Source organism: Schistocerca piceifrons, chromosome X (assembly GCF_021461385.2).
Source record: "Schistocerca piceifrons isolate TAMUIC-IGC-003096 chromosome X, iqSchPice1.1, whole genome shotgun sequence".
Lineage (NCBI taxonomy): Eukaryota > Metazoa > Arthropoda > Insecta > Orthoptera > Acrididae > Schistocerca > Schistocerca piceifrons.
This window is the reverse complement of record NC_060149.1, coordinates 760,520,703-760,536,597: the sequence shown is the minus strand read 5'-3', so window position 1 is coordinate 760,536,597 and position 15,895 is coordinate 760,520,703.

Sequence of the window (15,895 nt, the reverse complement as noted above, 5' to 3'; positions counted from 1 at the left end):
GACCACATCAGATTATTGGAAAACTATGATCTGATCAGATGAGTCCCAGTTTCAGTTGGTAAGCGCTGATGGTAGTGTTTGAGTGTGACATAGATCCCACAGAAACCATGGATCCAAGTTCTCAATAAGGCACTGTGCAAGCTGGAGGTGACTCGATAATTCTGTGGGCTGTGTTTACATGGAATGGATTGAGTCCTCTGGTACAACTGAACCAATCATTCACTGTAAATGGTTATGTTGGGCTAGTTGGAGGTCATTTGCTGCCATTTGTTGTCGAATTTTTATGGGTAACAATGCACCATGTCATTGGGCCACAATTGTTCACAAGTGGTTCGAAGAACATTCTGGACAATTTGAGCAAATGATTTGGCCACTCCAATTCCTCAACATTAATCCCATCAAAGATTTATGGGACATCATTGAGAGGTCAGACCATGAATAAAGTCCTGCACATGCAACATTCTGACAATTATGGCTATCTATAGAGGCAGCATGGCTCAATATTTCTGCAAGGGACTTTCTATGAGTTCTTGAGGTCTATGTCATGTTGAGTTGCTGCACTACGCAGGGCAAAAGGAGGTCCAACATAGTATTAGGAGGTATCCTATGACTTTTGTCACCTTAGAATAATTAGCTTATCACAGTATGGGCTCAGGAATATCTGTTTGAAGCACAATGCAGCTGAAAGCATGAGACTGAATGTGCACAACTTTTTTTAAAATAAAGAGATCTATGTATACATCTGTAATCTCACTCCGCAAAATACTGTGAAGTACATACCAGAGGGTACTCCCATTATGCCCCATATCTGGTTCTCCTAACATTCCTTTCACTTACGTGTCTGTGTGCTCTGTAATAAGTCTGATTTGGGCTATAGGCCCCCACAGGAACAATGCACAGTCCCTGAACTAGTTCTCTACATTTCTCGCTTAATACTGTTGCCTGGAACATGATAAGTAGGCTTTTATAAGATAGTTGATGTCTATCTTCAGGCATCTGTCAGGTCAGATTTTACAGCATTTCCATTATGTAACTATAGAAAACATTTTAATGGAGAATAGAACCGTGATTTTCATAGAGCATGTTAAAACAGTTTTGATCATAACCGAACATTTTCTAACAAACTTCAACCAGTTTCAGTCAAATAGCAATCACCTTCAGATACAATAAAATAGGTACAAGGTATATTTACTTCTATATCTGAATTGTACTTATGTATCAGTGTATATGGTCGTCAGACTGTCTTTCTTTCAGTCACTTTAAGACTGAATTCAGAGTCTTTTAATAAATATTCTATTTTGATCTAAACAGTTTTAAGTTTAATTTTAAGAAATTTTTGTGATTCTCTCTTGTAAGTCAAAAATACCTGGCACAATTAATGCCATCCTTCTCTGTAAACAATCAGTATTCCCATATATATGTGAGTGATTTCAGTTGTGACTCATTGAATTTGTTGTTATAGGATATTATGCATTTGCATTATTTATCTCTCCTCCTCTTTCCTTCCCCCCTGATCCCCCTCCCCATTATATCCCGCCAGAATTTTGGTTTTTCAGGCTAAGCAGGCTGCACAGAATAATATGACAATTAAGAGCCACACTGCACATACTGGTTCATTTGAAAAATCAGTCACCTAATTATAATTTTCTTTCCTACTTTACAAATACTGTAATTCACTTGTACCAAGGCTGGGATTAGAACCCAGGTCACCTGCTCACTAGGCAGACATGCTACCTATTCACCACCTCGGCACAGTGAGTTTACCCAACTGTGTGGCCAACCCTGCAAGCCTCCATCCTCAATCTTAATTCCGTTCACTCCTCAACCACCTTGGTGTTCCTAGTTTAGGGGGAACATTACGTGGGCTGAGGCATGATAGGGAACTGGGATTGAGGAGGGAGGCACGCCAGGATTGGGTGAGCAGCTGTGCAAAGGCACTGTACCAGTATGGCATAGCGGTAAGTATATCTGCATAGTGAAGAGGAGACCCAGGTTCGAATCCCGGCCTCAGTACAAATTTTCAACCTCAAATCATGTCACATTCCACATCTGATGCCATCACTATATCCTATAAACTTTCCTAAGGATGTAAAAGCTGTACAAAAATTTCAACCAGTGCCTCAAAAATGAAAGATATTGAGAGTATGGTGTTGACTAGTATTTCTTATAAGAAAAAGTTGGAAATCTTTTATGCTTCTAATGGCACAAACCGTTCAAATGAGGCTTCAAAATATGAAGCAACATGAAAGAGTAATGCTACCTGTTGTATTGTGACAGGAATGGTTGCGGGGGTGCAGCTAACAAAAACGCAGCAGGACGGAACGGGAGTGGCCCGCGAACAAAGAAGATGTACGAACGGGAATGGAAGGACAAACACGATGACAGACAACCAAGCAAGACACCAAGATCAAGAACATAGTAGTAAGCAATGGGGTCACAAGAGATAAACTCACAAAATTAAAGCAATGCCCACTCGTAAATGGGAAGTAAGCACACGCAACATTAACACGATGTCTGTAAGCGAGATATCGACCAACTCAAGGCGAATACCAGGCTGCCTCACTAAGTGAAAGGAAGCCACCTAAATACACAACAGGTTATGTTGATATTGGCCGCTGGGACCACGGGCTCTACAGTGGCACCCTCACGTTAGAGTCGGGCCAGAAACACGCACAGCTACGGCTTACGGTGTGACTGCTGCAGAGACCTCTAGTGGGCATCGAGTTAAATGCTATCTGATGTGGATTTGAAACCCATGGTGCTCGGTACCAGATCACCAACACTAAGAGGAAATTTAAAAGAAAGTATAAAATCTCTAGTTCTGACAATGACGTGGCTAGTGAACCTTCACAAGTAGACATCAAAGATGATATCAATCTGGATCTTGATGATGATTCTGTGGATGTTATCTGTGCACTTTGCCATAAGAAGTTTTCTGACAATTTCAGTGGAGAACAATGGCTTATGTGCTATTTGTGTTTCAACTGGAATCACAAATTTTGTGATGCAGTGAATAATGAATGGAGATGGTACACATGTTATTTCTGTCTGAATAACTAGCTCTTAAATTTGTTTTACATAATTCTGGCATAAATAAGCTCATCTGATTAAGGAACCGTGTATTAATTTTCCAATAAATTCTAAGTTTTTGTCTTATTTTTTATTTAAATCCACTTACAAAAGCTAATTGAAAATGTGCTCTTCCATTTTCAAACAGGTGCTCCTATTGCCTGGAGCAAAAGTAGGAATGTGCATTCATAATATTTAGAACCCAATCTTGAAAAATATTTGGTTATTACGGTTTCCTAGTTTATTCAAACTAGCATAGCTTAAGAAGGAATATGGCTAATGCAATCCAAAGGAGGATAATTTATAGAAATATGCATTAAGTTTTTGACCTCTATTTCACAAAACAGGAGGCTGATAAACAGAGTAATAATTATGGTAGACAATATTTGAGGCTCAATACACTTTTAAATCATCTTTCTTCTTGATTTTACTGTGAATCATAGTGACTATTTCCAGTCAGACAACTATCTGAATGATGTTTAGTTTACTGTCACTTCTTCCCTGACAAACTATGTGGAAATAATTTGCCAGAGAATTGCTACTGAATTGCATTAAAAATATTTTGTTGTAAGACCACAGTAACATTGTTTCCAGAAATTAAATTTATAAACTGGGCTGTGAATCGTAACATTGCAGTTCCATGCATGACGATTTATTTTGCAGGTTCTAATAATACAACAAAAAACAGCAACAACTAAAAAAGATCACTATAGGTTAATGTCTAACAACATAAAAGTCACTGGATATGCACGTCAGGCAGGACAAAAAGAAAGGAGGAATGAGCATTTGCCTCGCTGAAAGGAATGTCTTGACAAACCCTGAAAGTAAGTTAGATAAACTTAAACTAGGTTAGAACGGCTGGCGTATGAACTGCACCGCTACTAAATATGAATCCAGTGATGTGACCACAGTAACACAGATCTAAATACAGCTTGAAATAAATAAAGTGGCAGTCGACCAAATATCCAGTCTGATAAAACAAAGCTGGCATGTGTGTCCGAGTGGTTCTAGGCGCTACAGTCGCAGGTTCGAATCCTGCCTCGGGCATGGATGTGTGTGATGTCCTTAGGTTAGTTAGGTTTAAGTAGTTTTAAGTTATAGGGGACTGATGACCTCAGCAGTTAAGTCCCATAGTGCTCAGAGCCATTTGAACCATTTTTTGATAAAACAAAAGTGAAGCACCCACAGGATATGGTCAAATATAAATGTAATTTCATACGCACAAACACCATTGGCTGGTATGTAAGTGATTAGAGTTGTAGTTCTCTGTAACAGGCAGAAAGGCCAATAGAGTGCATTAGTTTTGTCACATTCAGTGTTGTTACCTACGCTGCTAGGATATATATGGGGAGTGAACAGCATCAGAGATTTAGTTATTCCTGTGAAGGACATGGAGATGCCACTCACATTATACAGAATTATTAGCACCTGACAGAGTTAGAATGTGGTCTCATTGTGGGTTCTCATCCAGCCAGCTCAGAAAGCTGAAGATTATCCAGATTTGTGGGGCATTTGGATGTGGCAATGGGCCATTGTTGGACTGCATGGGAGTGTAAGGGAATGCATACTCATCATCAAGGTTCCTGTCAACCACATGTAACCACCACAAGGGAGTATCACCATATTGTATGTGAAGCACTTCATAACACTGTCACATATGCACCTGCCATTTGAGAACAAGCAAGAGGCTACCTGCACCATCCTGTGTTATCCTGCACCATTGATCAGAGACTAGTAGCAGCTGGATTAAGCAATTACTGTCCCATTTTTAGGCTGTCAGTAAACATCACAACACAAACAGCTGCACTTGGAATGATGCTGTGCACAGGAAGACTGGCGTACTGATGAACAGCATTGAATTGTCTTCAACAATGAATTGTGGTTCTGCACTAATCTAGATGATCACTGTTACTGAGTATAATGGCAACCTGGAGAAAGGTCATTTTCTTTTAAGTGTTTTACTCATATAGAGCCACAGCACTGTTATTCCTGGCATCACGGTCTGGAGAGCCATTAGGTGTGACTTCTGGTTACAGCTGGTAGTCAGTGAGGGAATTCTGATTTCACAACATTTCAGCAAGAACTTCCTGCCTCTTCATGTGTTACTTCTCAGGCAACACTACTGTGGTGCCAATTTTCATCAGGATACTCATCACTCACACATGGAACATGTCTCTATGAACTGGCTGCATGATATTGCGGTAGGCTACTCTTTTGGCCAGCAAGATTCCAGATCTCTGCCCGACGAACAAGTGTGGGATCAGGTCGGACATCAGTTCCATACCAGTTCCAGTATCAACGATACCAAAGGCTAGTTACAACTGTTGTCCAGCCCTTCCCAGGAGAGGATATAACAGGTTGTATGCACTATTCTAAACATAGTCAATGCATACATGCAGGCCAGAAGAGATATAACGTCATACCGATTAGTGAGCTCTATATCAATTTGAACTCCTATTGTAATATCTGAAATAACATCACTTACTGTATTAATCCATGAAGTTTCATTTTGTTTCTTTCTCTCATTCTGGGTGCTTTACACTTTTTGTCAGGTAGCGTATACTGTTTCCAAATTAACAAAGAACATGGGCCACGTGTTTTAATCAACAATCTTTAATTTTTTGCACACATGTCAGATTTATATGTTAAGAATAAAAGTGTTTTTTACTTTAATGCAAATGGTGAATATAATACATCATGATCACAAACTGTCATTTTGTTAGCCAGCTGATGTGGCCGAGCGGTTCTGGCGCTTCAGTCTGGAACCGCACGACTGCTACGGTCGCAGGTTCGAATCCTGCCTCAGTCACGGATGTGTGTGCTGTCCTTAGGTTAGTTACGTTTAAGTAGTTCTACGTTCTATGGGACTGATGACCTCAGATGCTAAGTCCCATAGTGCTCAGAGCCATTTGAACCATTTTTTTTGTCAATTTGTTGGTATCTCTTCATAACATATATTCACTAATGACATCTGTCTTAAGTAATCCATCACTGTTTGAAATGGATATTAATACTCAGATCTTCATCACCACAAGAAACAGTACAACTTTTTTACTGACAGCTAAAGCTTTCAACAGCTCAGAAACATTTGAAATATGCTGCCATAAAACTAATTTACCACTTACACCAGAACAACAGGTATATCAAGTGTCAATATAAACTTAAATTGTTTCTTCTCCATCTATTCTAGAAATGAATACCTATTTACAAACTAGAACCACCTTGGAAGAGAAGAGAAATATGAATTTGTTGTTGCAGTACCATGCTGTTGTTCACTTAAACTAACTTACTAAGTGACAAGGCTGAAATGAAGATACAATGAACCAAATATTGCTGAATAAGGCCTTGTTATAAGTTTCAGATTTTTAAACTGGCCTGATAGTATCTGAGGTTTTCTGGAAATTTCTGACATTATCAACTCAGCTGAGTATTAGATCAAATGACTGTACAGCTTACTGAAATGCACACTTGATGCACTTTACACAATCTCCTTCTTCATAGCATTAAAATTAATCATAACATGCACTAGAAGAGAAAGTAGGAGGTACAATAGTTAAGAACATGTTTCTCAATTCTCAGAGTCTGGTACTCAAGGATATATGAAGTTGGTAAGTCAAAGTCTTGCCTTATACAAGAAACTAAAAACTTAAGGAGCATTTGTGATTGAAATAAATAAAAAAATTAACAGCCTGTCATTGCCTGAGGAGACATCAAACATAGATCTGAAAAGTAACTAGCAATTTAAATTAAATTATACACTTAATGTTGAAAATAACTAATTTCAGAAAAAAGCTTACTACATGAAAGTCACCATCCCTAACACCATCACAGTAGGTATTATGTAAACCAGATTCAGTAACACTGTAAATTGTTCCTTTTCATACTGGTCATATATATGACAGATAACTACTAAGTACAAGGGTCTTCTGACAAGACAGGTAAATCTCCATGAAAGAATGGAACATTTTTGTTGAGCTTTCATGACTGATAAGCCTGATTATTCCAAGGATTGTATAAAGAAATTAAACAATCTATAGTGTACAGTACGTTGTTGACATCTGTCTAAATTGGTCAGTGCGTCGACTATAATTAAAAATGGAGAACACTGAGTTTTGTGCTGCTATTAAACACTTCCATTTGATGAGATGGACTGCTGTACAAATCAAAACGGGATTGGATGAAGTCATGTAGTCTCTGCACCATCATAGGAGACAATTTATTTTTGGATTAATGATCTTAAATGCAGTCGAATAAGCACTGAATATGAAGTACGCTCCTGCTGTCTAATGGAGGTCTCAACAAAGGAAGACATTGATAAAAGCTGTGATATGGTAAGGCAAGACCAACTACTAAAAATTTGTACGCTTTCTGAGCTTTTAGGCATCTCAACTGAGCAAGTGCATAATGTTCTGTACAGAGAATTACCTATGAAGAAGCTGTGTGTGAAGTGGACTCTGCAATTGTTCACAGTTGAGCAAAATTGCATTTGCCACAACATCTCAACACAATGTCTGGTGATGTCTGCAAGATCTTTTGTGTTGATTTGTGACTGTTTATGTAACCTGGATCCCACATGACACACCATCAAAACAATGAATGAAGGCTGGTGAAAGCGCGTCAGAAAAGGCAAAAACAATTTTGACAGCTTGTATGATGATTGCCTCTGTTTTATGGGATTACCAAGGAATAATCCTTATAGATTAACTGTAAAAAGACATTACCATAACTAGACCCTATTATGATTCATTGTTGGACCATTTGAGTCTTGTAGAGGCTGAAAAAAAAAACAAGGTCGGCATGCACATTAGTGGTGTTTCACCAGGATAATGCATCATCCAACACAGCAGTGGTAACAATAGCGCAAGTGCTTGAATTGGGCTTTGACATAATTCCTCATCCACCAGACTTAGCTACAAATGACTTCTTCCTATTCCCTAACTTGCAACTTTGGTTTGCTAGGGAGAAATTGTCTTCAACTGAAGAAGTGATAGTTGTCGTCAGTGAGTAATTTGCAGATTTTGACAAAACCTATTTTTATTATGGAATGAAAAAGTTGGAGGATCACTGGACCAAGTGTATATCCATCATAGGAGACTAAGTCCAGAAGTAAAGTGAGTTGCTCATGAAACAAACATTTTTTCTCAATTTTTTACCAGACATACCAAAACACCATCTCAGATTCTTTTCATATTTTGTAAAATGATGAAGTCATTTAGGGTGTAGTGCTACATCCTTCTTATCAGATTATTTCGGAACAGTTCTATAGTTCAGATGACAGCCCTTTGACATATCCTCAAATGTGGATCCTACACTTGTATAATGGTCCTGTTGGGTTGTTAAAACATAAACAGAAGTAGATGTACCTAACCATTGCTAACAGGAGTTCCTTGTGAAGCATATCTCACAGTGCCCTTACTCTCAACAATCCTCATGATACACTATCCTGTTGGAATGTGTTAAATATGGTACACAACATTGTTTTTTCAGCAGGCTGGTTTTAATATTTGGTAGTTATTTTGATTTCCACAATTACCTTTTCCACTTGTACACAGCAGTTTACCTCATTAACACTTACCATTTTTATAAGAATAATAGTCTCCAGTTATCATTTGCCATGATGATGTGTAAATTATATCTGAGGCTCCAAGTAAACAGGTGCAACTGAAGAACTATTGAACATTGTAGTCTCTGCTGCTCCAGTGCTTTCTCAATCATTCATTGTTTATGACTGCACACCAAGAATAGCCTTATTACATTTTTTAAATTATAAAACTGAAGAAAATGACAAACTACACTGCTGAAGTGCTTCTAAAATATGACTAACTTGACTGCATATCTTGCTGTACCTTATTATTTTAATGTTAACTTTGCCATGGCAAGCATCCAAGGAACATATAGGGCCCACACTCACTATGAGACTGAAATATCTACACTACTGGCCATTAAAATTGCAACACCAAGAAGAAATGCAGATGATAAATGGATATTCATTGGACAAATATACACTCCTGGAAATTGAAAAAAGAACACATTGACACCGGTGTGTCAGACCCACCATACTTGCTCCGGACACTGCGAGAGGGCTGTACAAGCAATGATCACACGCACGGCACAGCGGACACACCAGGAACCGCGGTGTTGGCCGTCGAATGGCGCTAGCTGCGCAGCATTTGTGCACCGCCGCCGTCAGTGTCAGCCAGTTTGCCGTGGCATACGGAGCTCCATCGCAGTCTTTAACACTGGTAGCATGCCGCGACAGCGTGGACGTGAACTGTATGTGCAGTTGACGGACTTTGAGCGAGGGCGTATAGTGGGCATGCGGGAGGCCTGGTGGACGTACCGCCGAATTGCTCAACACGTGGGGCGTGAGGTCTCCACAGTACATCAAAGTTGTCGCCAGTGGTCGGCAGAAGGTGCACGTGCCCGTCGACCTGGGACCGGACCGCAGCGAAGCATGGATGCACGCCAAGACCGTAGGATCCTACGCAGTGCCGTAGGGGACCGCACCGCCACTTCCCAGCAAATTAGGGACACTGTTGCTCCTGGGGTATCGGCGAGGACCATTCGCAACCGTCTCCATGGAGCTGGGCTACGGTCCCGTGCACCGTTAGGCCGTCTTCCGCTCACGCCCCAACATCGTGCAGCCCGCCTCCAGTGGTGTCGCGACAGGCGTGAATGGAGGGACGAACAGAGACGTGTCGTCTTCAGCGATGAGAGTCGCTTCTGCCTTGGTGCCAATGATGGTCGTATGCGTGTTTGGCGCCGTGCAGGTGAGCGCCACAATCAGGACTGCATACGACCGAGGCACACAGGGCCAACACCCGGCATCATGGTGTGGGGAGCGATCTCCTACACTGGCCGTACACCACTGGTGATCGTCGAGGGGACACTGAATAGTGCACGGTACATCCAAACCGTCATCGAACCCATCGTTCTACCATTCCTAGACCGGCAAGGGAACTTGCTGTTCCAACAGGACAATGCACGTCCGCATGTAACCCGTGCCACCCAACGTGCTCTAGAAGGTGTAAGTCAACTACCCTGGCCAGCAAGATCTCCGGATCTGTCCCCCATTGAGTATGTTTGGGACTGGATGAAGCGTCGTCTCACGCGGTCTGCACGTCCAGCACGAACGCTGGTCCAACTGAGGTGCCAGGTGGAAATGGCATGGCAAGCCGTTCCACAGGACTACATCCAGCATCTCTACGATCGTCTCCATGGGAGAATAACAGCCTGCATTGCTGCGAAAGGTGGATATACACTGTACTAGTGCCGACATTGTGCATGCTCTGTTGCCTGTGTCTATGTGCATGTGGTTATGTCAGTGTGATCATGTGATGTATCTGACCCCAGGAATGTGTCAATAAAGTTTCCCCTTCCTGGGACAATGAATTCACGGTGTTCTTTTTTCAATTTCCAGGAGTGTATTTTACTAGACCTGACATGTGATTACATTTTCACACACTTTGGGTGCATAGATACGGAGAAATCAGTACCCAGAACAACCACCTCTGGCTGTAATAACGGTCTTGATACATCTGGGCATTCAGTCAAACAGAACTTGGATGACGTGTACAGGCACAGCTGCCCATGCTGCTTCAGCACGATACCACAGTTCATCAAGAATAGTGACTGGCGTATTGTGATGAGCCAGATGCTCGGCCACCATTGACCAGTCATTTTCAATTGGTGAGAGATCTCGAGAATGTGCTCGCCAGGGCAGCAGTCGAACATTTTCTGTATCCAGAGAGGCCCATGCAGGACCTGCAACATGCATTCGTGCATTATCCTGCTGAAATGTACAGTTTTGCAGGGATCGAATGAAGGGTAGTGCCACAGGTTGTAACACATCTGAAATGTAACATCCACTGTTCAAAGTGCCGTCAATGCGAACAAGAGGTGAATGAGATGTGTAACCAATGGCACCCCATACCATCACACCGGGTGATACGCCAGTAGGGCTGTGACGAATACATGCTGCCAATGTGCGTTCACCGTGATGTCGCCGAACACGGATGCGACCATCGTGATGCTGTAAACAGAACATGGATTCATCTGAAAAAATGACGTTTTGCCATTTTGCACCCAGGTTTGTCGTTGAGTACACCATCACAGGAACTCCTGTCTGTGATGCAGCATCAAGGGTAACCGCAGCCACAGTCTCCGAGCTGATAGTCCATGCTGCTGCAAACATCGTTGAACTCTTCGTGCAGATGGTTGTTGTCTTGCGAACATCCCCATCTGTTGACTTTGGGATCGAGACGTGGCTGCATGATCCGTTACAGCCTTGCATATAAGATGCCTGTCATTTCGACTGCTAGTGATACAAGGCCATTGGGATCCAGCACGGCATTTTGTATTACCCTCCTGAACCCACGGATTCCATATTCTGCTAACAGTTGTTGAATCTCGACCAACGCGAGCAGCAATGTCACGATACGATAAACCACAATCGCGATAGGCTACAATCCGACCTTTATCAAAGTCGAAAACCAGATGGTATGCATTTCTCCTCCTTACATGAGGCATCACAACAACATTTCACCAGTCAACTCCGGTCAACTGATGTTTGTGTACGAGAAATCTGTTGTAAACTTTCCTGATGTCAGCACATTGTAGGTGTCGCCACCGGCGCCAACCTTGTGTGAATGCTCTGAAAATCTAATCATTTGCATATCACAGCATCTTCTTCCTGTCAAATAAATTTCGTGTCAGTGGCACATCATCTTTGTGGTGTAGCAATTTTAATGGCCAGTAGTGTAGTACATCAAGTCTATCAGTACGAGCATGGTGAGGCAACATTCACCATATCCCTCATCAAGGAAACCAACATTATATCCACAGCAACAACCTCACTCCATCACTTAATATCTGATCCCAAGCTTATGATCCTACCAGCCAACAAAAGCTCCACCCCTCTGGTTACGAACTGCAGGGATTACCTAGCAGAGGGGTTCCACCAGCTGTCTGATATACCCACCTAAAAACACTGTCACAAAGAGTCTATTCCAGAAATCCAGCATGATCACTAGTCCCTCCTCATATCCTTAAGTCCATCTCAGAGGCTCTCCGTTGAGTCTGTCTCTCTCCTCAACACCACCACTCCCCACAGTGCTACCTTCTACATGCTTTCTGAAGTCCATAAACCCAACCACTCAGGATTCCCTACTGCCACACTGAGGGCACCTCTCCTCTTGTGCAGCACTACATGCAGCCTATAACCTGTAACCTACCCTCTAATATAAAAGACACTAACCACATCCACTGCCGACTCTGCACAGTTCCTTTTCCTTTACCACTCAGAGCCCTGCTCAACCCCATCAATGCCACCTCCCTCTACACTAACATCCCAAATGACAATGGCCCTGTTACCATTTAACATTGACTTTACCAATGCCAAACCAACTCCAAACCTGCAATCTCCTTTCCGGTCACCGTGATCAATTTTATTCTCACCCACAATTATTACTCCTTTGACGGGATCAACTACAAATGAACCTGTTGTACAGCAATGAACAACCACAAGTAAGCGTTCTATGCCAACCTATTCACAGGCTATCAAGGGGAGTGCATCCTAACCACTCAGAATCTAAAAACAGTCACCTGGTTCAGATTAACTGATGACATTTTTGTGATCTGGACCAAGGGTGAAAAAAACCCTGTTCACATGCTTCCAGAATCTCAACACCACCTCTCCAATCATTTCACCTAGTCCTCCTCAATGCAACATGCCAACTTCCTTGATGTTGACCTTCACCTCAAGGATAAATCAGTGCCGCTGTCTCCATCAGATGTGTCAACCACAACCAATACCTCCATTCTGACAGCTGACATCCATTTCATACCAAGAAGTCCCTTCCATACAGCTTCAGTACCACTGGTCCTCACATCTTTAGTGTCATACAGTCACTCTCCAAATATGCCAAGAATCTCACTGAGGCCTTCACAGACCGAAATTAATCTCTCAACCTCACCCAGAAACAGATCTCCCATACGTCGTCTCTCAACTTACCTAACATCTCTCACACATCCATTGTGTATGAGGATGGATCCCATAGTGGAAATAACCATCTACAACTTAAGCACATCAAAATAAATTAACGAACAGACAACAGATTCTGTAGGGTTTAAAGTAGTATTAGTTGTTGGGTAACTCATTAAGAGATTTTTTTGTAGTTTTTTTATTAGCAGATTTAGTTGTGGTATAAAAGAATTAAGTACTAGAAATACATAGTTAATAAATATATTGCTATTGAAGTAAATGTGATTTGTGTGCCCTGTTTTAGTTTTTCAGGTAATTTACTGTAATTATGAAGAAAAAAATATCCACTGTCTGGCCATAATGGAGAGCTATCCTCGAGGCTCAATACCACTAAGGGCTGGAGCAAGTCAATCACATTCTCTGCCAGTGTTCTGAATACCTCTAGCCATGACTGGAAAGGAGAAATATCCTACCTACTATACTCACCACCCCTTCCACAGTGGTATCCTGCTGCGTGCCAACCCTACGCAATATCTCTGCCCATCCGTACTCCGTCCCTTGTCCCAAACCCTTGCATCAAGGATCATATCCCTGTAATAGACCTAAATGCAAAACCTATCCCATAAATCCTCCCTCTACCACCTACTTCAGTCCTGTCACAGACATCTTCTGCATCGTAAAAGTAAGGACTGCTTGTAAAAGAAGCCATTTCATTACAAACTATGATGCAACCACTCTCCGGCTATCTGCATGGGCATGAAACTACCAAGTTGTCTGCATGAATGGCCACCGCCAGTCAGTGGCTAATGTGCAGCTGGATCACTTTGTTGCTGAGTATTCTGCTTAGTATGATGTGCTTTACTTTAATGACTACTTCACAGCTGGCACCCTCTGAATTATTTCCACCTACTACAGATTTTTGGAACTGTGCAGCATAACCTCCCCCTAAAACATATACTTTTTCCACGTAAAGTCCTTGGCCTCAGTCTCCAGTAGTCCCTGTCCTAAACCTAGCAATTAACTTCTCCGCTTCCCCTCCGATACTGCACATGCTTCCTAATCCACCAATGCAGCTTCCAGTCTTTTTCCCTTCCCTATTTGTTTGTGGTGCTGTAGTGCTAACAAGAAGAGACTCTGACATATTACGTACCACTCCACATAAAGCACTAATGGATCCTCAGTTTCAGCAACTTAAGAGTAGAGTAGTGATTTGTTCAGGAAAAATAAATAATGTTCACACAACCAGTTGTGACAATTTATACACTATGCAGCTGAAGTCAACTAAAAATTTTCTTCTCATTACATTTAATAATTTGTTTTGCCTGGGCTCTGTTGCATACTGGTTCATACTTAGACTGTCCATTTATCAATGAACAGAATAAACCTTACACAAGATAGAAGAAAACTGCATTTGAAAACATTGCAAACAGTAGTGTCAAAATGCTGTAGAATTTTATCATGAAGACGATACAATACACTTGCCACATGCACTTTATTATTCTGTATCAGAAGAACAAGAAAAAACCAGTTTTCTTCTATTTTAACATATTATTATAATATTATTCTTAAAGTGGCAGTTATTACTGACAACAAATTTGGCACAACTACTGCATTATTGTAAATAGTTAAATATCCTGAATTAATAGGCAATGTCTTAAGTATTGTCAGTATTCTATAAATTAAATGAAATCTTAAAATTTTGTTAGTAATTTGATTTCAGATAGTGATAGTAGTAAACTATGTTGTGAGACATAATAAAGTGTTTTCATAACTTCAAACAGCTCATTTAAAATACATTTCAGAGCACTGTAACCTGTCCAGATAAAAGAGCATGTTAAAGCACTCACTTCCAGGACACATAAAGGCACATCAGCTAAATGTCAAATCCACCTCATATATTAATAATGCGGTTTATGGGCTATTCTGGCTATGATTTTTAGCCAGTTTCCATACTTTACCCTGTATATAAAACCATTTAAGAAGATAGGGCAGACTAACAGCAGCCTCTCAGCACATTTACTCTCTCATTTGAAGTTTTAAATATAAGTGTAGGATCAAAAGTACCGGTAGCACTTATTATAAGCAAATTCCCCTACTCAAGGACAGAAGGAGGGAATGCACAGCCCTAAAAATATCTGAGAGAGTCCTTTGTGAATTAAATGTGCTGGCAGCTAACGAAAGACTGAAATAGACATTAAACTCATTTTTCACTTGGAATCTTCTCCTATACCACATACTGAGATTGAAGTAAAGATTGACTTATGTAAATGATGAGCATATAGCAATATTTCGACTGTACAAACCTATTTCTCCTTCTATATAATTGGAAATGGTCACCAATATACTCCTAGAACATGCAAATAACTACAAAATACTTCTTCAATAACAATCTGAAAGATGCTCTGAGTGAACACTCATGTTATGTCACTGGAGCCATTCCTAATCAGAACATATCTGGTGCCAGGACGTCATATTATGTACAAAAAAAAGTCCAACACATTTAGAAGAAAATCAATGTATTGGGAATTCCTTTGCGGTATACAATGGGTTTTTATGGATAAACAGCTCTAATATATATCTAAGAACACTTATGCTATCTGTCAGACATTTTATATCTTTGTATAGAATATTAAAGAGTTTTATGGCTGAGAATTGCATTCCTTTCTGTGCCACAGTTAGATTCACCAATGGGAAGTGCAGATCACTTTTTATTCTGGCATTGTATTGGCGAATATCTCTGTTACTTTCAAACTACAGTGAGTTGAGAATGAATGTTCAAATAGATCAAATGGCTCTGAGCACTATGGGACTTAACATCTGTGGTCATCAGTCCCCTAGAACTTA